The sequence below is a fragment of the Patagioenas fasciata genome, chromosome 3 (assembly GCF_037038585.1).
Source record: "Patagioenas fasciata isolate bPatFas1 chromosome 3, bPatFas1.hap1, whole genome shotgun sequence".
Lineage (NCBI taxonomy): Eukaryota > Metazoa > Chordata > Aves > Columbiformes > Columbidae > Patagioenas > Patagioenas fasciata.
The window spans coordinates 43,204,993-43,231,672 of record NC_092522.1 but is presented as its reverse complement, the minus strand read 5'-3'; the positions used below and the strand labels follow the sequence as shown (position 1 = coordinate 43,231,672).

At 39.3% G+C, this 26,680-nt stretch overlaps 1 protein-coding gene across 1 annotated transcript in view; it reads left to right on the top strand.

Moving 5' to 3' along the window:
• The window catches only part of KIF26B (kinesin family member 26B), a 301,610-nt gene that overhangs the window by 20,336 nt on the left and 254,594 nt on the right, over window positions 1–26,680 (top strand). The gene's annotated exons all lie outside the window — the stretch shown is intronic.

Here is a 26,680-nt window from a genome sequence, read left to right as displayed (position 1 = left end):
TCATACTTCGGGGTTTAATACAAATACGGGGCTGTTTCTACCTGTTAGTGGTATTTCAACAAGTTCAAGGCATCCTAGGACTACAGTAGACTTTGCTCTTGCTCTTGTCATCCACTGCCCTTTTGTTAACACTTCTGCCCCATACACCTGGTCACTTTGTCTCAGTCCTTTTTGGAATTGTAGGTAGTAATATTTTTTTACAAGGTTACAAAAAAAAAAAAAAAAAAGCTTTTGCAGAAACTTCTTGCTAAAAATAAACCCATACTGCTAATTGTCAAATTTTAAAGAGATAGTGGGACTAATCTCAGACCTGGGAGCCAGACACCGAGTAAGTGTGCTTTTGAATTCTCATGATGCTGAGCTTGTTCTACCCTTTTCCCCTAGAGCAAATCTTATTGCAGCTGCCTTTTGGACTCATATAGTAACTATGGACTGGCAAGGTAGAAATGAGCTCAGACAATGGCTTTTCCTCTGTGAGCAGAGATGGATGTGCCTGCAGTGGTGGGAGCACTGATGGCGTGACAGAATATGGGCGTTAGATGCCAGTTTTCTGCCTGGGCAAATCCTCTGCAGGCTGCTCACCTGGGTATGCTGGCAGAATCAACTAGTGGCATTCTGTTTCCACAGATGGCTACTGTCCTGCCCTTTGTGAGCTTGGCAAGTGTGAATGATGGGAAGTGGTCGAGGTGGGGAGGGGAACCAATTTTTTCATTGCCATCAGTTTCTAATGTCCTTTGAGCTGCCTACTTGTACCAATGAGAATTATACTTAATAGGAACCTTCCTGTGTTCAGACAGCTTAATTATTCAAAATGCATTAAGACTTTTTAATATCTGGACTTAGTTCCTGTAATAAATACCTTAGTTCAGTTTTGAAAATACACTTCAACAATTCACAACTATTAATTAATTACCCTCCAGTCTTTCATGTGCCCTGGGGAATATATGACTAGAGATCAAAGGTGTGGAGGAATGAAATGACTTGTCATAGTCACAAGGAGCCTGATAGTTTGATTCCCAGGACCTATGTTTTCATGACAAAAAACAATGTGGCACAGTGAATTGTTGCTAACCTTATATGTGGAAGATGGAATTAACTTTCTTTCAATAGCACAGACAAATCGTATAGCCTCAAACAGATTATGCTACCTAAAAGTTATTTTTACCTTTGCTCCTTTGCCCCGATTCCTTTCTCTCTTTACTAAGACTGTAATTCTCATTGGGAAAAAGCTGTCTGTCTTTGTACAGTGCATGGCATAAGGGATCTTGATTTTATTTTATTAGTTAATTAGTTAGTTTGGTTTTGGCTGTTTCCTTCAAGTGCTACCAAAATATAAAACACGAAACAAACGTGGAAACAGATTTTTCTATGTGTTGTTTCTTTCAGGTTTTACTTTCTTTAATGTATTTTTGCATTTCTACGTTAGCTCTGTGGATATCCATAATACTCTAGATTGCTGCAAAGCAATCTACATACCTGAACACAAAATTACTTTGTCCAGTCTTGTTGCTGCTATTTTACAAATTAAATGCTCAAACAGTATTCTCTTCCACACTTTCTCACTTGCCTTCCTCTTAGTTTGGATTACAGAACAATCAGGTAGATTCTGTATTGCTAGTCCTGCATTTTTTTTCCACACTGGCAAATTAACCTTGACTGTAATTTACTGCTGGACCAGGACAGACTCCAGCCTACTGTATCCTTTAAAGAAAGAAGTGTGTGGTAATGTCACAGACACATCTTCTCTCTAAAGACTCTGTAATTTTAAGTAGCCTGGCTGTCTGTGTAATGCCTGCTGACACTCAGAAACTTTGTCTTCTAATTGTAGCAGGGGAAAATACAACCCTTGCCAGAGTCAGTGGTGGGTCAATGGAGAGCAAAGGCAGTAATCAATCCAAGGCCTAATTAAAGGCAGTGGTGCCAGGAAATGATAGGGAATTCAGCAGCCTGACACTCAAACTTCCCTAATTGGACCAGTGTAGTTTATAACTGCCCTGTGCCCCGCTCCATATTGCCCCAGCTATGACAGCAGCATCTTGCCTGTGTTTAGTGTTTTGCTTTACTCTTGAGTTCAAGGTAGAGATGGACAGAGGGATCCATTAGTAGTGATTGCTGTAGCTTTATACTCTTTCACTTCACTTTTTTAAAACTTCAGTTACTGAAAGATGGTTATAAGCAAGTTGATACTCTTTTTTAGTTATACTCTCTTATAAAAAGAGATAGTATGGCTAAGAGGAACATGTCAGGGCTACTGCTGTTCTTATGAAATGAGAGGGCAAATAAGGGAGATGGTACTTTTGGATGAAGAGGATGACTTTGGTTCATTAACAATTTCATTTGAAGTGTTGTGGTTTCTTCTTTATGACATTAAAAGGAACTCCCTCTGAAGAACTTCAGGCCAGAAGATGACCTTAAGCAGCAAGTATTTGTAACCAAGAAAAAAAAAAACCTTTTAAATCACGTAGCTGTGTGATAAAGTGTAGCAGTTGCCACAGTACAAGTTAGTAAACCATAGGTAATTTAATGGACTTCAATGGAATGTTGCTCATGTAACATATACTGAAATATTTTTGAAGGGCTGGGCTGTGGCATTAGACAGAAGCCTCCCGGTGTGCCAGCTGCCCATCAGTATCAGTGCAACATATGCCCATTCAGTGTGCTTAGTAATGCGAATACCATGTATAGTGGAGACAGAGATGTTTCCCTGTAAACGTAAGTTGAGATATTTTTGTTTTCTTTTCAGAGAAATTGCAGGAATATAACCACATCTGTCTAGTTACTCACTGACATAGTTAAGTGAGCTACTTCTATGACTCTTATTCCCAGGTATTTTTTAATTGAGAGTTGCATGTCACTGAATAAAGAGATTGTTCACTGTGAAATGGTAAGACCATTATAAAGCAGTATTTAAAATAGAGACAAATGCAAGGTACTGTATTAGTGTTATTAGGACTTTTTTAATTCCAGAGCCTTATAAATGTTTTGAGAAGAATTTAATTTTGTAGGTAGGTGACATGGATCTGAGGGAACTGGATAGTCTCTAGATACAAATGAAACCGAATCTCCAGTCTTTTTGTCATGTCCACTACAGATGACTGCAGAATGAGCTCTATGTAGATGAAAGGATATTGAAGGAAGCACAGAATAACTCCCCCCCACACCGTGATGGCACTTCTAAGCACTTTTAAATTATGTAAATCTTAAAGCAACAGAGCAATTCTTACCTATGCAAACAAATTTGAGCAGAGTTTTTTTTCTAGACTCTAATCACAATAGTGAAAGTTAATCCAAGTTTGAACTTCAAACCATTTGCAGAATAACTAATAAACACAACTAATGAGTTGGCTTTCTGTGTATGTTGGAAACAGTGTTTCTTTGTATGTTACTTTAAAAACTTGGAAATGTCTCTGTTGCCTGTTATAAGAGGTGTGGAAAACTCTCCACAGACTTGCCTGTCTCCTAAGCTGCCCAGCCTCCTGCAAATTATGTACCTTGCGGAGAAGCATTATTAATTTCAGTGGACTGGCCTGTGGCAGAGTCTGAATCTGTTTATAATCTTTCAGCACTCTGATATTGCCTGCACCCCTAACAAGAAGGATCAGAGGCATGCAGAGGGGGAGGGAGTGACCCGCATCTCAGAGCAATAAGTACTTTGAAAAAAGAACAGTAACTGCTTCCTCTTGGACCTCTATTGTTGAACTCAGTCTAGTGGTATGGGAATTTTACTGTTTTTCACAAGTAAAAAGTTTGAATAAACAGGTCTAATCAGACAATTCTTAAAAAATGGGATGCAGGTATTTTGGGTCTACAAGGTGTTCTGATGCATTAAGCTCTTGGTCAGATCCCTTTCCTAAAGAAGCGTAAAGAATTGGGAGGTGGGTGACACCAACCCAAAAATGCAATGAAATTGTAATGTTGTATTCTAAGCTGTAAAAGGCTGGTGCATCATTATTTATCATAGACTGAGTTTATTAGTATCTTTTTGTGTGCTCTAATAGGTTGCCATGTACTGGGGCTTAATAGCATATTTGTGCTGCAAACAAGATATTTAGCTACAGATCTGGCTGAGCAGCAAGTTTCTTTGAGTAGAAGGACCAGCTAAATTCAGGACTCTTCCTAGCAGGTCACTATTACACCTCTGCTTCTATCTAGCAAGTTAAGTTTTTCCCAACCTTGTTCTGTTTTTCTTCAGTGCAGCGTGTAGCAGATGGATTTGAATCACAAAGTTGGCTGATGTACCATACAGACTGCAGTGTGAGATACCTCTTTGTCTAAATTCTTCTATACTTGGTGCAGAGAACAATGCTGACCAGAAGAAAAGAAGTAGCTTTTTAGATAGAGTTCAGAGGGTTTGTCAACTGCAACTGGAGAATTCTCTCACTTTTGAGTGGATAGCATGCTACAATTGTAACTGACTTCCCCTGATGCAGTGGTTCAAAGACATACATATTATGATTAGTGCTTGTTATAACTTATAACGTTTAAATGTGAATTGAATCAGAAAGCCTTCTGATGGGGTGATGTTCTGTCATCAGCAGTCTGCATCTGAGAGTCATGCACACTATTTGATGGCTGTTATGGTTTTGTGGCATTAGGAAGACCTGTTGTTGCAAAGAGACCAAATTGCTTTCTCCTGTTGCAAGGAGTCAACAGTTGCACTTCAAATTGCATTTTAACTGTTTACACAAAAGGTTTGTGTTGCAACTGAGTTTTCCATGGGCCACTGGCTGTTTACCCCTTTTCTGGCCCTGAGTGAAACTGGGCAAGTGAGAAGTTTTCAGTGGTGTAATGTGTTAGGTGAGATACAGTACAGGACCAAGACCTTTGCATGCCAGGACTTCATATGGACTTTCGTGTTGGAATGACATTTACACAGGGCTATTAACTTATGCCTGCTTTCTTCTGAAATTTTCTTTTTAAACTGGCATAACTGCCAAAATAGGTATCTTCTTTCTCGTGTGTATTCAGATTTCCACTATGTGCATCCTATTGCTGAGCTTTCAATCTCATCTGATTCTAATAACATGTTTCTCCTTTTGTGTTTGTCGTTAAAATTGGTATTTGTTGACACCTACCCAGCATTCAAAGCTGAAGTTCATGGGTGTGAGTTATGAACGCTTGCTGTCTGTCAGACACAGTAGGGCATTAATTAAAGGGAAATGACAGACTCCTTAACAATGTTGTTGCATTTTCAAGGCCAAGCTTTATGTTATGTAGCATGTTACATGAGATCATGTCATATTCATAATAAGGTAGGCTGAGAGCAGAAAAAATACAGCTCACAGAAATTGTTTTTGCAAGTTTGTAAACATTGTCCTCATTAGTACTGGTTGTCTCCTGCTGTGTTTTACCTTTTCATGCCTCTCGGACTCTATTGTGTTGGCTGTTGTATTTCATTATTTGCATCTCATGCTAAATGCTAAGCATCTGCGGAAAGCAGGATCCTATTACAGTGTGCACTGTGTACACAAAAGAAAGGATAGTTCTCTGCTCTTAAACAGTAGCAACAACATTTAAACTAAGCAGAAAGTCTGAGGGTGCTGCTCTTGCTTGTAGCATGGGAATACTGATTAATCATATTACGTCAGTGGCTGTCCACCTAGTCAGCTTTCTGTTCTGAAATATTAGGGTTATGTTTAATGCTTCCAAATGCTATGCAGCCCCAGAAAAGGGGTTACCCAACCCAGCATATAGTGTCTCCCTATGTTTTTGGAGCATGCAAGATGACCTCTTGAAGGATTGTAAGGTTGAGACAATGAGACAGGGATGTGAGTTTCACTGACTTGCTGTGTAACTCTGTGCAAATACCAATGCCCAAGTTTCACTGTCTGAAGTGCCACAAGCAAAAGAGTCATTATACAAGGGTCCTGGGAAACTTTAGTACTCTTATGTTTTCTACAGAAATCTTCAGGTGAAAGATGTTGTAAAACTTCAACGTGCTGTGGTTAAACAGCATTATCACTCTAACTTATCACCACAATTGTTAACAGCATAAATGGATTTGATGATTAAGTCACAATCAATAATTTGGCATAGTAGTAAAAAAAAAATCAATTCTAAGTTGCAAACTGTAAACACAGCTGCTTATTCTGCTTTTATTGCAGAAGCAAGAAAGAGACAAAATGCCATTATATTGGTATAAACTTTCCCACAAAGTCCCTGAACTTTCAACAGGTAAGCCACTGGAAGGAAAGAAAATGTCCCCTCAAACATCTCCAATTCTTTTCCTCTAAGGCAGCTGTTTTTATGATCATCAGGAAATTCTAGCCTGCAAGGTTATTCACCACCTGGATGATTATAACGTTATAACCTTTAGAGTTTCTACACAAAGCCGAAAGGAGGTAACTTTGGTAAATGGCCTATAATTCTAGGTCTCTTACCTCTTTCACCCTCTCCTGTGCTTAGTGCTCTATTCTGTGGACACAGCTGGAGAGAAGCCATTGGACTGAGAAAACAAAAGTGGTAAAATGCGAAAGCAGGGTAACAGCCTGTGAGAGGATTAGCTAAAAGTGGCAAGATAACCAAACCCTTGTGTTTATACTGTGACGGACTTTTTTTCTGGTAATTGTTCTTCAGTAAATGTTGTATATGGCTATAGCTCTGATCCTGCAAGTGCTTGGGCAGGCTGATTCTGTGACATTGTGTCTGCAAAGGTCAGTAATGGTTTTTGGGCGTAGGTAAGTGGTTCTCGCACAGTAAGCATGACTGGCAGCCTGGCGTGCTGGCAAGCACTTACCTGGCATTCCCCTGTCCTTGCTGCAGTGCCTGGAGCTTACACTGTTAGTGCAGTGTGCTTCTCTTGTAGCAGTTACACCATTCTTGCTGGCTTTGGGCTAGCTGTAAGGTATGGGTTATTGCCCAAAACACAAGGGGTGCTGGTCTGTATCCATATACATATGCCAAGTTGGTGCAGAGGTAGCATAGTGTTGTGGTATCTGTTTTGTCACTTGGTATGTCAGTAAAGTACATGGTATAAGTGATATGATGCTAATGCACAAGCCCCCTCTCCTGCTTCTCGCTTCTGTGTGATCCAGCGTGTGGTATTTCAGCTAATTCTGTGGTCATTGTAGCATGACGCTCTGCAGCCTTCTGAAATCCATTGTACAGTGTCTGCACGAGGAAACCCTTGATTTGTGAATCTGAACAGTTTGTCTAGTCTCAGGCACAGCTTGGTCCTTAATTCTTTGTGGTCATTTGGGCTAGAGCAAAGTGAGTGCAAAGAGGTGAAAATCTTTATTCCATGTTTTGTTTGATACAGCCTGGTCCTACTGAGAATGTGTAATGTGCAAGGCTCCAGGGAGCACAGAATGCTCTCAACTTGAGCTGATTTTGTCATCACTTGTGTCATGTAATTACATCAGATTTGAATATTCAAACCTGGATTTTTCTGTGTTATTTTCTTTCAAACATCTACAGAATAAAGCCTTTTTTTTCCCTGAAACCAGTGCTGTGCTGAGCTTAACACCAATGTTTGCTGTTCAAATAATGTCTGGAGGAATTCTTAAGGCTTTAAAGTAAGTTTTGCTTGGTTGAGGATGTCAGCATTTAGTCTGGTGGAAATAGCTATGAAAGAAATACTCTGGAGGAAAAGTCATGTGAATGGGGATGAGTTGCCTTTGCTGTTTAAAAGGCTACATCAGATCCAATAAGTTATCTGTGGTGAAAACAGCATTAAGTGCTTTAATGCTGTGATGATGCGGGCAGTACTAGAAAGGAACTACACAGACTGGTAGAAGTGAGCTTTGACTTGACTTGCTGTGAATCACTAATCAGGTGTTGAGTGTGGGACTAAATATTGACACCTTTCAGGACACTAAGCACTTAAAAACTCTGCCTTAAATTCATGTAAAGGTACTTGACATGGAGAAGGCAGAAGCAATTTATCAGGGTAGGCATGCATTTGAAAAGGGTTCATTGATTTGAGGGCAATTCCTAATCAGACCAAACAGTGAGTTATATTTCTAGTTCAAATGCAGCTGTATGTTGGTAATACTGAACGAATCTTGTTTTCTGGATGTTTGAAAGGAGTAGGTGATCAAATTGTACATGCACTCCACTTCCAGTCTTTCCTGACCAGTAGAACTTCACCTAGCAAGCTCCTCAGTGGTGGGCTGACCCCAACTGGAAGGTAAGCCCCCAGAAAATTGCTTGCCCCTCTCCAGCAGAGTGGAGATGAGAACTGGAGGGCAGAAGTGAGAGATAGAGAGTTTAAGTGAAGAAAAAAGAACACCCCCTCACCTCCACCCCAAAAAAACAAGTGATGCAAAAGCAGCCACTCGTCACCAGTAGACCAATGCGCAGCCAGTCTCTAAGCAACAGCTGCTTCCCCAGTTTTTTGTGCTGAGCATGATGTTTTATGGTCTGGAACATCCATTTGGTCAGTTGGGGTCAGCTGTCCTGGGGCTGACCCTTCCCAACCTCTGTTCACCCCCAGCCTGCCCAGCAGAGTGAGAAACAGAGAGAGCCTTGGGGAGCTGCACGGCCATTGCCGAAACATTGGTGTGTTGTCACCAGTATTTCGGTCAGCCACCTAAAACACATATAGGCTGCTGTGAAGAAAATTATCTCTACCTCAGCTAAATCCAATACACCCTCCCAGTTAACAGGTTGAATGTTGGATTTCAGAGTGCAGTAGCCAGATAGTTTAGCTGAAACCTCTCTTGGGAAGAAGGAGAAAACAACAGTCAAGATTGCCAGCCTGCCTGAAGCACTGCACTGTTAAGAACCTGATTCTCCCTTGTATTTTTGTATGACTTTTTTAAGTTAGCAAAACAGAGAGAAAATTCTGTACCAAATGCCAAAACAGATATAGGAGATGGAGAGGAAAGGATGCAAGGCTTTATGTTGTGTGTGGTGGGTTTTTTTTGGTGTGTTTTATTTGAGGTGGCTTGTGGGTACACATTGTAGATACCTGATTTGCACAGATACTAAAGGCAGAAAGCACATCTCCCTTCTCTTCTCGTGTTCCTTTTCAAATATTGGTTTGTGATTTACTCTTCTTCCTTACATTAAGTCTTGTAATTCAAGTGGCTCCCATCACATTTCTGACCCTCGCTGTTGAATGACAACTGAAGAACTTGCTACAGAAGGGTATCTTGATCTGTCCATCTGTTCAGGTACCAATACTTGTTGAAAAAATAAGGCCTATGAACACTTATATTTGGAAACACAATTTTATTTTTATCACCAAAACTACATGAACAGGTAGAAGTAAAAAAAATCAGGGCCAAAGTCTACCCTCAGTTAATCTACTTATCCCAAGCTGCTTAAAGCATCTATTCTGGGTGAAGTTTTAGACTTACTCTCACTAAGTTTGAAAAATGCCTGAATAACAAAACTGTAGCTGTTATTCTTTTTAATAACCAAGAACTATCTACAATTACCCAGAAAATACTGAGTGTGCCTGTGGGCTTTCTCAACATGCAAAATAATGCTGAACTATAGCCTGTCTTTAAAAACATCAAATGCTATTGCTGCAGAACCTATATCCTTTAGAATAGGCAAGAGGGCGTAGGAAAGGAAGAAAAGGGTCATATTGCCTACAGCAAGCCTTGTGCTTTAGGTAGTGATGGACTGGCAGGTTGTCAAAACACAGGAAGACGCTTCTGTAATGTATGAACAACATGGCATAAGAATGAATGGTGTTCTGCTTTTTCAGCCTCCTTCCACCCCTGTCACGTTATTAGCTGCATTGCATAATTTGTGTGTGTGAAACATTTTATAAAGTCAGTATGGTGCTTGTCAAACTACCTGTCATTATCCCCCTTGTAAAGCAGTTATTCTGTCTGCTCTTGCTTTGGTCTGCTCTCCTCTCCTAGGGAGATACAGCACAACTGACTTGGATTTTGGTTTCAATTGCTGCCTAAAATTGTTCCTTTTGAAAAGCATTGATTGACTTTTGGTGGGAGCATAATTTGTAGAGCTGAAGATGGATTTATTGATATACTAAGACTTCGATGCTCTTGCACCAGTGAGAGATCACTGGTCATGTTTTCTTCTTCCCTTGAAGGAGTCTAACTTCATTGAGTTAATTCAGTGCTGACAGGAGAGATGAATCTCTCCATTGATTTTGTATGTCCCTTTTAATTTTGTTGTTTATTTTTATATCTTTAATTTTTTTCAGTTATTTTGTAAAAGTCCATGTACATTTTGTGCTTTTGGTTTTCTTATTAGGAAATCCTCTTGAATGAATTTGCAAACATGAGTTTAAATTCCTTAAAAAAAAAACCCACAAAGACAGACATTTTCATCACTGTTAAAATCTGAAAGATGAGATCTCACAAAAGTAGCAAGTAACAGTTGAAAACTCCCCACCTTTATTCATGTGTTGGGTTGTATCTATGTGGAGGGAATGGATGGCAAAGTCTGGGAGGTTTTACTGCTGATTAAAAAGTTAGGTGCAGAAGGTGAGTTTTCATTTAATGTTTACTGGCTGTTTTAGGACCTCACTTCAAAGCTCGACAATGTTCAGTTACAAATATTTTTCATATATCTATTTCACTATAAATAATGCTTATAATCTAAAAAGCAAAATACTTTTACTTTTTCACAGAATTAAAATTCAGCTGTTCAGTTCAGGATGGCCTGAAGTTGCAGTTCTGAGCTGCACAGAGATGAGCAGATTGTATTGTAAAGAATAAAACCTACAGCAAGATACACAAAAGAACTGTAGGAAAAATTATGTCCCAAATAAATCTTAATCAAATTTGCCAGGCCTAGTCACCTCCATTTATCCACTGACAGGTTTCAGGTGGCCTACAATGTCACAAGCGCTCATGAACAGCTCCTGTCAGTGATGTGGGCAAGACTCCGTGTGCACCCATGTACGTGCAGGAGGTAAAGTAATAGCCAACTACTCTTGAGTTTATGCTTATTTCTGCTGCTGCTGTTTCTGCCTAGGTGGGCATAACTCCCTGCACAAAATGGTTGGAAGTGTTTCAACTGAGGAGATTCAGTGTATTAAAATCATAGAGATAACTGGGCTGTCACTGACTCTGTGCCTGTGAGACAGATGTGTGCCAGCAACAGGCAAGGAGGAGGTAGGATGTGAGGGTGTGTGTAAGGTCAAGGGGAAGAGTGGGCTGTGGGAACCTTCAGGGAGGATGAAGGGACTGATGGGGTTATGTTGCAGGTTGCCTGGAAGCATGAAGTGAAGCATCAGTCTAGGATATGTGTGGGGAAAAATCCTAGATTTGGATGTAGGGTATGAGGAGAGGAGATGGGACATCCAGGCACTATAGGGAATCTTCAGGTGCAGATCTGATGTGCTGGCCTCTGCCTAGGTTGCTGTGTCCCAGATGAGCTCTGGCTATAGGCAAAAATAGATAAGCACTGCTTGTGGCACAGTCTCCATAGTAAGCAAGGCAATGGTGTTTGATCTTGTTGGGTAACTAGGTGTACCAGTTGCAGGAGAGCTGATTCTTGCTAATGAGCTGAAGCACTGTCCCTCCAAACATGCCATTACAGCATCTGAGCAGCTGGGGCCAGTTATTCCCTCATGCTGCTGCAGAACTAGTGTTTTACTTGCGTCTTGCAGAGCAGCTTGTCAAGGCAATTCACAAATGGGTGTGCAGTGCTGAATATTATGAACCAAACCAGAAGATTAGGTGTAGGTGTTCCTGAGAGTAAAACCCAGCTACAAGAAACTTCTCAAGTGAAAAGAAGGTCTGGAAGATGCTTTTCTAAATCTGCTAAAATCAGTTTACAGAAGTGGCCCATCACTCTGCATATGCTGTCCTCAGTCTTTCAAGAACATTTACCAAGTTCATCTCTGAACTAACATTTCCTTCTGCTAGCGTGTGACATTTCTGTGTCAGTGTGGTACAGATGCAATTTTCTCCTATAGACAGGATGATGTTCTTGGCAACTGTGATACAATTACATGTTGAAGCATGCAGTGAGGGACTATTTTTGGCCAGTGATAAAATGACAATGATTACACATAATTGCTGAAAACAATTTTGAATTTTATTAATGAGATACTCCAAACAACATCTTGTAGACTATTGTCTCAGTTAACAGCCAATTCATAAGAGTTAAGTGTTGTGTAATTTGCATTTATTTCCCCTATTTATACAGAAATGACACTTGCTGTCCATAATTACCCATTCTCCAGATACAAGTTGTTGCTTTTTAGTTGCTGTTTCTCTTAAAATAAATGGAAATAAACACACAATTTAGAGTTGTATTGATTAGTCTTATCCAGGGTGTAAGTAGAGTTTCTACTATGCATCTGTTTCCCTGCATTTTGGGTAGAGTAGCTGCAGGCACTAAGAATAATTCTAATAAAGATTTTTAAAAGTGCTAAGGTTGATCACAGGGAAGTGGTTTTCAAATAGTATGAAATGGTGGTATGAAGTATCTCTGGTCCTGATCCAGCAAAGATGTACATATTTAACTTTCTATATTGTATAATAATTGTGACTATTTAGGGTAAAGAAAAATGACAAAAGAATGTGGCAGTAAAGAAAATGAAGGTAACAAAGCAGAGAGGAAAATTTCCAAAATGTCATGTTGATTTAGGGTGAGGTTTGGCTCTGCTCATGAGAAGGACAAGCAAGTGTGAGTGACAGTTACAATGAGACTGTTGTGGGAGTTCTTAATCAGGTTGCTTGCATATAAGGTGAAATCAATAACATCTAACTCTAATCTGTCAAGGATTAAAAAATTTAATTCCATGTCATGCATATAATAAACATTTTCTCCCCAAACTTGCAATGGCCTTACTGTTTCAGCATAGGGCAGAGGGATAACTGCTGCTGAATCTTCATGTGGCTCCTCATTTCAGGCAGAAGGGCTCAGCAGCACTCCCCCTTTTTTTTCCGTCTTCCTTGCAGTGAAGGTATAGATATAATATCCTCAGGGTCACTTGGTCCAAATTGGTATGAGAAATGCTCCTCAGTGATATGAAATCAGCTCAACTGAGTCTACTCCTATCATCTGACCCTGCTTTTGGGAAGAAGGATGGATCCAAGGCTTCCTGGGGTCTCTTTCAGCCTGAGCGGTTCTGCCATCCTACTCTATGATTCATGTGTGAGTTACCCTTATGTTCTAGTGATGCTGAATCCAATCTGAGGAACGGGAATTAGTCTACCAGGTTGTATGTAATGTGTTTTTTTTGTTTTGTTTTTTTTAGCATTTTTTCAGGAAGTTTTTTAGGTTGAAGTCTTAGTAGTCATCTGGGGTCAATATGCTAGAAAAAGCAGTTCTCCAGCAGATCAACAGCGATGGCTTTTATGTGCGTAATTTCTTCCCATAAATATTTCAAAATATTATAGGTGTGAGGAAATACATTCTGTTGCAGAAAAATGGAAGGAAGATTAACATTTCCACCTTTTTTTTTGTCTTTAATCCTCAATTCTCTTTGTTTCAGGATAGAGGAAACACCGAGGTAAACTTACTGTTCTGGGCTAACCCTTTGCCCAGTTGTTACAGGTGTAGGAAATGGCTGAGAGATTTCTAGTGGGTTGTTTGCTGTTGCTGTGGTGTGTGTTTTTGGTTTTGTTTTGTTTTTTTCTCCCTCCTTCCATCAGATAGCTTATCTACTTGGGGAGGTATTTCTGCCAGTTTCCTGTAGGTGGTGTTAAGTGTTGTATAATGGTGATTTATCTGACTGCAGGGGAGATGAAGAGGAATTTCAATTAAGCAGCTAATTTTTCTGTTGTGAAGTCCTAATGCTTAACAGATACCTATCCAGGTAACCCATCCATAGTCTTGATATTACTCTCTAAAGGGAAAGACCATGCAGTAAACTTCTGATACAGATCTGTCTAAATTACTGAGCTTTGTTCAGATTTGAGTCTCTTGGTAACTGAATTTGCATATACTTCTACAAATCATGTGTCTAAATAATACCATAAGGAGTAATTTATGGAATAATCCAACTATTTGCTTAATGAAATAAGTGATGATATTCAAAGACATTTTTTAGAGGAAATGCTGTAATCTTCTGATTGCCAAGCTCTGCAGGAGAAGCTGATACCTTAGTTGCTGTGGAACTCAAAACTGGGTAGTATAGGCTGAGGAAAAAGAAGTGAAGAGCATCTATCTTGCTTTCTTTATTGAGGTGCCAATAGGATATGTCACCGTGGTTCTGGTGAACATCCATGCAGACAGCTGAATTTCTTGCTTGTCTGCTGAACTACAAGAATGTTTCCACAGATGCTACCCAATGCAATTAAATACAGAAGGTACATCTCTCCTCTTTCTTTCAGCTCTCCTATTGCTGCTGCTGGCTTTGCCTTTGTGCTTACTTGCTCAGGAGGAACAGAAATATGGGGTTCAGAAACACATTGCTCAAAATGAAAGCATTCCATATAGTTGTTACAACTTTGAAGCTGATGATAAAAGATTTGCTGCAACTTTTTTTTTCTTGTGAATGTATGAATAAATTTGCTAATTAATTTCTTACTTATAATGTCTCCTAATGGTGAGTTTAACAGCTCCTTGCCTTTCCCCACTCCTTTCAACAAGACTTCAAGTAGATCCTGAATGAGCAAAAATGCTATTGTAGGATGGAAAGAATGGACTGAAGCACAAAAAGCTTGCAAGTCTGACAGTAGGGCTCAGTTGATCAAACTTTGAACTTATTAATTTAATCATGGTTTCCTTCAGCTTTTCCAAAAGGCTGCAGTAATCGTAAAAATGAAGTATTTCTTTTAACTTTGTGTGTAGCGACACTGAAAACACTTTAGTTCATTGGGCCAGCTTTGAAGAAACAATGCTATTAAACAGGCCTGTAATCAAACAGACCTGCAAATAGTAATCACTAGCTAAGAAATTATGGTCTCTTTCAGGCACAAGGGATATCTAATTAATCCCTGAAGCTATGGGTAGGCTAAAAAACACCTGCTGTGATATCTGGAAGATGACACCTTAGGTGCAAAGAAGCAGGAGAGCAGGGGGATTAATCTTTTATTTAAAAAACAAAACAAAAAACAAACGACAAAACATGCCACACAAAACCCCCCCCACAACAACAAACCCCCAGACAACAGCAAACAAAAACCCCACAAAACCCAACCAAACAACAACAACAAAAAAACAAAACCCAAAAAACACCACAAAACAAACAAATAATCCCAACCCCAAAAAAACCCAAGCAAATAAAACACCCCAAACCACCACAAAAAACACCTCCCCCAAACCAACCAACCAAAACCAGCACCAAAGCAACAACCCCCCCTAAAAACAAACAGCCCCCCAACAAAACACAAAACATAAAGTTTCTTTTTTTCCAAGTTTATCGTAGAATTCTCATTAATTTTGCTTTTGTGAAAGTCTGTCTGCCAGTGTTTGAAGGAAGAATCAGACCCAGATGCTAACATTCACAGCATAAATATCTATCAAGCAAGCCTTGAATTATTTTTATTAACATTAAAGGCTATACATAGCAAGCATACAGTTATGGTAACTGCAGGGGAAAATGGTAGTATTGTGCACAAGGGACCTCTTTGCACTTACCTTAGTGTGAAGTAGGGGTTGGAGGCTTTCAATCTGTAGACTGGTTTTGACTCTAACCCACACATGCATACTTGCATTTTTTTTTTCTTGTTTTTTCCCACCCACCAAGTCTTTATGATGAGTATCCTCAGGAGGTCTGCAGGTGCCAAAATGGCTTGTGCCAAACAGGAGTTAACTAATGTGTAAAACATGAGTCTATGCCTTTTCATAGAAAATCTTAGTTTTGCGTTTTCCAAGAGTAACATTCCTGGTCATCCAGTGTAATGTCTCCTTGTCAAAGTTGAGAAGTGTTCGACTGTGAAAGATAGTCTTGCAAATAAAAAGATGTTTCTATTTCAGCTGTTCTTGTGGTTGGATCTGAATGTGAGACAAATCAGAAAAAAGGATGAATTTAATTCCTTTTGGGCAGGTATGCACTATTCATTCTGCAGTACACACCTCACCTTTTTTGTGTCTGTGTTGAGTGTTTAATACAGTTCCTTGGGGGTTCAGATTTGTAAGTTGAGCCATTACTAGCATCGGTATGAATTTGGAGTGAGGTATGAAAGTGAATAGGGGAACTGGGATTTGGGCGAATATATTTTCCTTAGTCTCTGTACTGTTTCACATAAAAAGCAGTATTTACTCCCAGATAATCCCATTATACTACTTTGTTTGGGAGAACAATTGATGGCTTGTTTACAAATATTGGTGTGCTGTTATTTTGCAAGAGTTACATGCTCTCTAAAGTTTAAAAAGGTTGGCACTAAGTAGGAGGGTACAGCATCTAAAAACAAAGGAATAGCCCTGGATGGAAGCCATGTCGAAGGCTGCTATTCCAAAAATGGACTGGTACCAGGTAATGAAGATATTGTAGGATGAGCAGTAAGACATCTAGTGTGCCACCTGTGGCCTGCAGCTTACAATATCTGAGGAATATGACATACTAGAATTTAATTTAAAAAGCTTTAGTCACACTTTTGGCTATATAGTCTGTGGGGTTTTTTTGTTAGTTTATAGATTAAACTATTGGAGTTTGGTGTGCGGTTTTCTTCAAACTGCGGGTTCTATGAAGGCTTGGGTTTACTATCATGAAGTAATGTGTCCCTTCCCTAAAATCTTGAATCAGAAATCTTTGAGAGCCTAAATCTGTAGTGGAACTGACAGTTTGTAAATAGGTTTTTCTTTTACTTATTGAAATAGTTTTACCTATTTGTCTTGTAGCCATGACATTGCATACAGAATATGTTTTCCTCCCTTCTTCCTCTGCTTTACATGCTGCCCCAAGGGAGATGTGGAAAAAGAGGATTTGATTACCAGTGAAGGAGAACTTGACCTTCATATGTTGTACCCTCTGTAACTGGTGGTGGGGGATAATGGTTTGAGCATATACTTTATGGTAGAGAGAAGTTCAAATCTTGCTTAGGGAGGCAAAGCTGTTGTGCTCAATGATTGTTTTACCTGAAAGAAGCTTGATGGTTTTGTCCCTGCTGTTTCATTTCAGGAACAGTAACTCACACGGTGGGATAGAGTAATAAGAAAGAAATCCTTACAAAAGCTTTCCAGAACCTGACGTTTCATGCCAGACCTTTTCGTCTTGATGGCAGCTGGTTTACCAGCTTGCAATCTTGAGCTCCAGGTGTTGCAGCAACCTTCTTCTTTCCAAACCCCATCCTTTTAGTCTCTATCATTCCTCTAGCTGGTGCTGTGTTTCTTAAGGTATGGGAGTGGTGCTAATGCTAGCTGTTATTTAGGTACTATCAATGCTTGAAATTAAGCTTTGTGACATCAACTCCAAGTGGTCATTAGTCTCTGTGAGGTAATGTTCTTTGCCCTAGGTCACCATCATTTCTGTGAAAATGAGCACATGGAAAATGGTTTTGCAAGCATACTTTTATGTGCCCTTCAGAGCTGTTTTGATGCCAGTTTCCACCACTTCGTGACACTTAATGTGTAATTGTCTCTGGAGAATTAAAACCATCCTGTTTTCAAAAGTGTGATGGAACTATTTATGTCTGAGTATTTCTGTTCAGAGTGATAGTGGCTCTCTTAACTTGTGTTTGGGCCTAGGCAGTTATCTACTTGTCAATACAGGGATCAGCTATTAACTTTCTGAAACTTATATACTCAAGCTTTTATAATAAGCCATGACTCAGTACTTAAGTCAGGTTATTGTTACTGTTGCCTGACTGAATGATTTCCAAACTCAAGCCTGTCAGACATTGTGCTTCTCAGAGATAGCAGCTTGAAGAACAGCATCAAACCAGCAGAATGAGAATGCTAGAAAGTATTCGACTCTTCTCTAAATACTGCTAGGCTACTGCTCAAGCATTTGTACCTTTTCTTGAATCTGAGGGCTTTTTGCATTTACTGGATCAATCACTTTTAGTTGGAGAAATAATGAAATGTCTTTATTTGGAAATGGAGAATTGGTGTTGTGTTTTAGCCTTGTCCTTTAAGGTGCCATAATGTTTCTCCTGGACTGATAAGTTCCACAAAATATGCAAGTGTGCTCAACCTTCCAGCAAATCACCGTTAAAAATACTGTGTAGTACTGGACCCTGAGTTAAGCTTTGTAGCACCTTGCTTCACATTTTCCTACCTTGATAGTGAATTACCAAAGATGATTGATCAAGAATGTATTTTCAGCCAGCTGTGTGCTTCTTCAGCACTTCCTCAGTCTACTAATGAAATATCATGTGTTATAGCTCAATTATATTGTCAGTTAAGCTGTGCATCCACTACTTTTCTGTATCATTTAAGTCATATATTGACTGGACAGTATTTGCTCTCTGACTGTTGTTATTCTCTCTGTGATTCTCAGTTAAGTTTCCTTCTTTCATTTCAGTATTTTTATGGGTATCAAAGCTATACTAACCATACCTTCTCATCACTTCCTTTCTGGAGGTAGTAATTGAATTTGTTCTTTTGGGATTCTACCTGTTCTATATGAGTTCTTAAAAACTACTTTATTCTATAAGTGTTCTTTGTATATCGTATTAAACCACATCAGTCTAAATATATTCTGTGTACCTACCTATGTTATTTTATCTTTTTTTTTCCCTGTCTTACAGATCCTAGTTCTTAACTCTGATTAAAAACAATGTGAAGCCCAAGGTAAAAGTAGTCTGTGCTGTGCCATTGGGTATTTCTCCATGTTCTCTGTTGGTTAACAAAAGACTTTAATACAGTAATAGATCTGTCTATTCTTCGTCCTCTCACTCATTAATCTAACTTCTTTATTGTCATTTATTATTTCACTTGGTAGTTGTGACTCATAGTGTGCCTGTGTGTTTCTGACTTCTGTCTCTCTCTGCTCGTAATAGTCTCTTTATAGTTTCCTTTATCAATGTGTCTTTGCATTTTTGTACCGCTGCATTTGTGACTTTTAAGATCCTGAAAGAGTGCTTGATGAAGCCTTATTGAGCTCCTGTTATATCTTGACTTTCATCCTCAGAACATTTTGCTGGTGGGCCTTTAATGCTACCCTTCTATAGAAAAGAGCAGCTTTTCATTTTTCCCTTCTGAGTTACTTCCTATGGGATCACAAACTCTCTTGCTCTTTTCTTTTTCCCTCCCTCTTTTCATACTCATCGTTGCAGGATCACTTCAATCTAAAAATACCTTTTATGCATAGAGTCTGGCAACTAGAGGCATCTGTTGCAAAGGGGGTTACAAATGTCATCACTAATTTTGATATAATTGACGCAGTAGGGTGACTGGAGGCTGGGGGTAAACTTGAGCCACGAAGGGCTCATGTTACTGAAAATCAGATTAAATATCAAGAAGGGTAGACACTGTCATGCGTCAGGGCACAAACTAACCCTTAAATGAATTGGTATAAGAGAGATGGATGGACCATTACTGTGATCAGATACAACTATTCCTGTGCTTTGTTGATAACCTGAGGGATGGCAGAGCGGTGGATGATCTGTCAGAAAGAGGGGAGCAAACAATTGCTGCTTAAACTCTATGTTAATATGTTTGTATTTTTTGGGATAAGGATTAAATAATCATAACAAACATCAGTATTTCTACTGGTGGTGTTAGGGAATTATTTTATTTACGCATGTCTGAGCTGCATATAAGATGTCAGTACCTCTAATGATGGTGTCCATAGAGAGGAATTTTTTTCAAGGCTGGTGGAGTTATTTTAAATCTACCCTTGTAACAATTCCTTTCACTTATAAGTAAAATATACGCAAATGTATCTAGAAAAGACATATGTGCAGTGAGAGATAATTAAAGATGCAGTAATTTTCATCTTGCAGTCAGTCTGAAGTTCGTTATTTTGTCAAACTCTTTTCTGCTTTAAAAAGTACTAAGTCTTTCAGCTACTTGTGTGTTGTGGTGTGTGTGTGTTTTGTTTGGTTTTTTTTGGTGTGTGTTTTGGTTTTTGTTTTTTTATTTTTGTTTTGTTTGTTTTGTGTTGTGTGGTTTTTTTTTTTTTTTTTTTTTTTTTTACTGTTAAAATCATGTTCCCAAAGTATGTAAGGTGTTGGGTTTTTTTCCCTTTTAAGATCTGCCAGTTGGTATACAGTACATCACGAACCTTGGAAACTAGGAAATTGCTTTCTGCAGGAGCACTTTTTTATTTTGTGATTTGTGTTTGGTAAGGAAATCAATTAATAAAATGGTTTGCCTATATTTTTAACAGCATTGCTGTGGATGAAGGGGCTTTGTTTCTTAAGTGTGTTCTACTGTGAGGCAGACAGACCACTCATTTTGAAAATGTTCCAGAGAACAAAAGATGTTCATACTGACAGATCATATCTTTTGTAATTGTAACACCAAGCTATTAAGCAAAACTGTCCCTCAAGGCAAAGCATTTTATTTATTTTCTTTTGAATGAGTAACTTGTTTATTAAGATGTACTAAGTGGCTAAATCCAGATTGTACTGCAGGCAAGTAAAATTGTTTTATCACAGCTGTTTGGTATTGGATGTTTTATATTCAGTAGAATTCTCTTTAGATTAAGGAGAATATTTTGATAGGAGCAGTTGGATGAAATACCAAGTCCTGCTCTAGAATATACAGTGTGTTGTTTTTAAACTCTTTCACTCAAGATGTGGTGACTGAGAGATTCTGACAACTGGTGCTTGCAGGAGTGAGCAAGACACACAAGGAGCATGTTCATACCTGTCTACATCAGAGCTCTTATACTGAGTAAGGAAAACACTTGGTGTTCTTATGCAGACACTAGATCTTCTTTTGGGGAATGAAGACAGATGTTCTCATGCTGAACTTGACTTATACACTCTCAGGAGGGGTGATCTGGTCAACATGGACTGTCATTAGAAGACATGACATTACTTTTCATGGACTGATATTAGTTGTTTCACTGAGAGTCCGAAATGAGGGGGAAAGGGTGAATCAAAGAAGGCAAAGAAAGGAATTCTGTGTAAGGCATGGAAGTGATTGAGAAATTACGTGCTTGTGAGTGATTGCAGTGGTGGGAGGCAAAAATGTTCTTTGTGTTTGCATTTATGGCTATACATGGGATCTTGATCTGGCAGAAGATGGGACTGAAGCTCAGGGAGACAGTAGGCCTACAAGAATTAGTGGTAACAGTTAAAATCAAAAGTAAGTAAAAACCCGGCACCAGATGGTCTAACCTTGTGCAATTCTACTCAGTCATCTCATGGGTACACATGATGCTGATTAAGCTTAAAACTGCAAATAATGATATAAATGAGCTGGCTAGTGGTTGACTGTTTATGATCCCCAGCTTTGCAAGGTTTTGTTACCTCATCTGAAAAACATTAACTCAGACAATCAAGTCTAAAGCTTTTGGGAAAGGGTTTAAGGAAAGCCAGTGGTAATGTTGCTAATGATTTCTCCTCCCCAGTCCCAGCTCCTCTTCCCCTAACCTTCCCCTTTCTCTCTTTCATTTAGTTCTCCTCTGTTACACTTGCTTTTACAGGTACTGTAGCTCTTGGCACAATGGAACTGCTCATGGATTTTCATTCTATCTGTGGACTTGGGCTCTGAACGCTTCGAGTTTGGTTTGGGCATGGCTTTGTGACTGAGCTATGCCACCGACATTGAGCAGTAAAACCTTCTCTGACAGGCACTGAGGCTGGGGAAGGCACAGTGTTGGTCAGCCTCATTTCCTCCATCTGTAAAAAGCTGACAAAAGGGTAGAATGAAGTATTACCTGTCTTGTTTTATAGGGATTTCAAGCTGCTGAAGAAAGGCTAAGAACTTGAGCAGTACATAGCATATGTACCTCTGACTTTAGCTGATTTCTCTAAACTGCAATACAACTAATGATGATAGTTTGCAACCCTTGGTTCTAGTCTAGCAACAAAGATTGTCTAGGGAATGATGAGATTTAAAGTCCTTATTTGCAGACAACTAATACAACCACCTTAAGTATTGTTGTAAGATCTTTCTAAAACTTGGACCAAAATCGACACCCTGGCTGTGCTGCATGCTTTATGTGGGAGCCTGTTAGTTCTGATCTGTATGTGCTGAGTATCTTGCTATGTAATCCTTTCAGACACCTGAGCAGAAATAAAGCCTGGATCATCTGGCTGACCAGGAATACGTCCACAGCAGGTTGTGTAGAAATTGGGAACACCACTCACTAGTGAATACGAGTAGGCTACAGCTTAGCTCCCCATCTAAGACATCTGTCTCTAGACCACATATAATTTGTCTTTCTCTTTCATTCCTTGGTGAGTGTCAGGGGAGAAGCAATAATCTACAAAGCCTTCCAAATCAATTTTTTGTTTCTTCTCCTCCCCCTTCAAAACTCTTATTTCCCCAGTAGATGCAGACACAGCCATGTGGTATAACTACAAAATAGATTGTAGTCAATTCTGCCATCTGCTGATGATCTCTTCTGGCTGCTTGCCACCATGCTTATGATATGTGGCTAAATCCAAATTAGTTGAGGATATTCCTAGGATTTGGCCTGTAGGTAAGGAGAGGCAAAATGTGCCCTGCCTTTTGATAAAACAATTATTTTTTTGTGCTAATAGAACTATTTTTCATGTCGTAAATCAGGATTCACAGGCAAAACCTGTATCTATTCCTGTTCCAATTTTAACTATGTCATATTAATCTCTTAAATCCTGCTGATTGTGGAAAAAAATTGAAACTGGACAGTGTTTTGAATCTGAACATCCTCAATTGCTGGGGAATATAGGCAGTAAGAGGGAATTTAATTTGCAAGTGAGTTAAACCTTGCCTGTATTCGTCTCAGGGTATACCACACTTGTTTCTCTTGCAGCTTGGGTACAGCTAAAATTTGAGCAATGTGTTATTTGTATGCTGACATTTTGGTGAGGTGGCCATCTAGAAACAGGAGATCTTGCACTATTTGTGGGGAAAAAGTAAAGACCAGAGTGGAATTGTATCCAGCTGTTGATTTGTATCTGCATTCCTAGTCCTTGTCTTGTCCTGGGTCCCCAGCGCTTTTCTGAAAGCATCCCAGCACCAAAACCTACCTCTTGGGCCAATATCTCCCAAATAATTGAACCATTGAAGAAGACAAATTTTATATTAATAAATTAAATAGATTTTTTTCTTTAATAAAAGAAACTGTTACTGTGGCTGCAGCAGTCTGGATGGAAATGGTCTCAAATTAGCTATGTAATGTCAGTTCTGGTTTATGCACAGGTTGGTCACTAGAAGAGAGAAAAAGTGACCTCTGGTATATTGCACATCAGGCTGCATTTGAGGGGTTTGCATCTTCCTCAAGAAGAGTCTTTGGTTAGAGCAGAAGTTCTACCTGGGACATGTTTCTGGTGGAGCATTTCCTGCATGGTGTTTCTAATGGTATATTTTAACATTTTCCGTGGCTAAATGTGCATAGAACAGAAAGTAAGCAAAGAAATGTCCACTGGAGTATTTAAAACATGCATGCTACCAAGTGGGATGTAAGAATGATTTCAAAGAAAAGGAGTATGGTGATATTTTCATAACAAATTATACCCAAGGAACATGCTTATTGAAGAATCTGTCCATGAGATCTGCTTAGAAAGTGATATCTTTTAGTCTTGAATTCCTGTATCTTTTCTTCCTCACTGTCATGTTATTCTTTAAAGTATTACTGATAACTGCAGGTAACTCCTGTCTTTGGAGAGTTGAGGCTAAGATTAGAGATGCTCCTTGATGCTTGTTCTTTTTTTTATACACACTGCAGTTTGACATCAGAGGCACCTGAAAACTCAATGACAGGCCTGGCAGATTCTTCTTTCCACTGGATTCCTCTACAAGTTATGCTGTGAGTTGGCCTCAGTTTCTACCAGGTGTGCCTTAGGTAAAAAAACCAAAGGTTAGTGTTGTAACTGAAATTCAAAGAGGATCTGGAAGTTGAGGAAGCACAAAGAGGAGGAATGTTTCTCCCCAAGTGTGACTTTCTGAATACACTTTGTGCTTATTGCTTTCCAGTTCTAGATACTCTCCCTCTTACTTCTTCTTGACTGGAGAAGTAGAAAGTTACCCATTTATTAACAACAGCTCACATTCCCAGTGGAAAGATCATGTATGGACTGGGATGAGAGAGGGGAGAGAATGAGTGTGTATGAACTGAAGAGGTTCTTGGGCTCTGCAGTAATTCAGGCTCTGGCTTGGATTACTGCCAGCCACCCGGGGGTTACAGTGCTGTGGAAGGAAAGAAGGGGGAGGGATAGAGATTTATTTAGCAGTTAATTCAAGTGGTTTGTAAGCCTTTGAATGGTGAGCAATCAGCCCAGTAGGGGAGCTCTTCCACTGTGTCTTGTGATGTGCGTTTTTCTATTAAGTGTTTGTAGCAGAATGAAAGCATGTTGTGTTAAAACACTGTGTGCTTAACAAGCAGCATGTCTGTTAGCTAATCTACCAGACACACTGTGTTTGGTTGGAGAAGTATAAGAGGTCAGCATGGCCTTTGGTTTTTTTCATAATGTTGTTCAGATTCTGATTGACCTCCATCCTTTTGTGAAATAACTGAAAAGTTAAACCCAAAAATTCAGTAGCTGTTCTTAAAACCTTAAGTGGTTCACTGACACAGGCATTGAGAAAGAGGGCATGAGTGTCTCCTTACCGTGCCTGAATGTCACCCACTATGCATAACTTCTTTTATTTGAGCAAGCTTCTAAATATAGAATACATGTTTTAAGTGCCCTTTAAATAACTGGGACTTGTGTCTTTATTTATTTCTCATTTCTCTTTTCAAATACAAACTTTAAAGTTTGCCCTATTCTTTTTGTGTCCATATTCTTGGGTTGTGTCAGGAATATTGAGCTTGTGAGCTGTCTTACCTATGCCAAGCTTGGGAATGGGGGTGGCAGCAGGACACATTAACTGAAAGTATTAAATCTTAGCTGAAAGTGCTTTATCTAACATTTTAGTTGTACAGTCATGTTAAATGACTATAAATAAAATACAATGTCTTCTAAAGTAGTCTGACCTGAAACATCTTCGTTTCTTGACGAATAACTATGGCTGTCAGGATAGTTTGTGGTAAATCGCGTATTTGGGATACAGGAGAGATGCAGTGTGTTTTATAAGGTGTTGTAGTGGTGAGGTGCTATACAATCATACAGCCCCCAAGATGGCTGATATGAGTTTGGAGACACAGAGCAACAGAGAGTTCTGTAAGAACTTAAAAGGTACAGAGTGCTAGAAGTGAAAAATAGTAACTGCATTTTTCCTGATCTGTTTCGTCCTACTACATCTTGAGGTCTCCTTCCTGTTATAAACAAGTTGTATTAAAAGAACAGTGGTCAGCCCACCACACATCTGTGCCCAGATGGGGAATTTCAAACTATTTTCCTAGACTTCTCTTCTGTTGGCTGTGACCACAAAGCAATTTTTTATCTATAAGACTGGTGTTTAAGGACTGGAGAGGAGAAAGGGGCTCAGTTTCTGGGAAAGGAGCGACCTATTTCTGCCAAGGACTTGCCCCAGTGCAACCTGGTCTTCCAGCTGTGCAGCTGCCAGGACTTTGTGTGTATTGTGTGGGAGGGAAGAGAGGATGACTTCTCCTGACTCGAGATGACAGGCTTCTGTTTTGCGTGGGAACTGGGTGGCAGATCCTGAAAAAGTGCAAGTCTGTGCCCAGAGAGGCACTTTGATTTCTGGGACCATGGCTGCAGCAGAGTCTCTGTACTGGTGCACGTAAGAAGTGCATTTGACCCAAATATTTGGAAAGCTCTACTGGTTCAGTGAATACTATGTGAAATCTGTTTAGTTTAGATTACATGTATGAGGGAAATGGCTTTCTCTTGGAATATTTGTTGGTTCCTTGTGCAGCAAATATTATGTTCCCACTAAATGCTAATAGCTGTTGATAGTAGACAGGTATCAAGCCTTCCACTGGTTCCTGTACAGTGTGAAGGTGCGTTCAAGGCTGCCACACCAAAGTACCATATAGTAAAATATTTACCTCTTTCCAGCTGTGTTTTTTTAAGTAGTATCTACTTTTGCCTTCAGAATCTGTTTCAGTCATAATGAATTGAATGTTTCATAGAATTAAAAAAAGAAAAAAAAAAAAAGGAAAAAGCTGTTTCAATACAGCTTTTTAAACAGTAGGCACCAAGCCCACACCTCCTTCTTTTATCTGTAATACTGAAATACCTTATATAAATCATTGGTGCCAGTCATGTCTTTGCACTCTTTAGCCTCTGGAGAGGTTATTATTAAAAGTCTTTTCAGTAGACATGGCAGCAGCTGTTGAAGTACATTTTTCTTACAGGTGAATGAACATTTACCTGCAAGAAAGTCAGTTCAGCATTTCTGAGCCAGAAGAGTCTTGGATGTTAATAGCAAGAGTTGTGAAATATGCAGCCAATCTCTGAAATAATTCCAGATCGAGGCTGAACGTATTGAACACTGAATGTAAACAACACTATTTATGTTGGAGCTGGATCAAAGCTCCCTTTTCTTATGTTTTAAATGGCTAGAGAACAAACAGGTTAGTGACTAGAATTTAACATTCATTTTAGTCATTTTTAAATCTGCTTGATTGGCAGGGAGCCTTTTTCCAAGTTTCACCTGTTCCATTTGGGGCTACCAAACTGCAGGACCTGCAGGTTCTGCAACAGAGTTTTCAGGGTAGCAAAATACAGTGTTCAGCAAATATGATTCTAGGGATTCACTTGCTGGAAAATATACTTTAAAATAAGCCAAAATACTTTTCAAAAGTTACAGCTGATCTTTTGCTGTACTGAAGAACTGGCCCCTTATTTTTTTGCCTTATTTTTCTCTCTTTGCTGATCCAATACATTTTGCTACCTACGAAGTGATT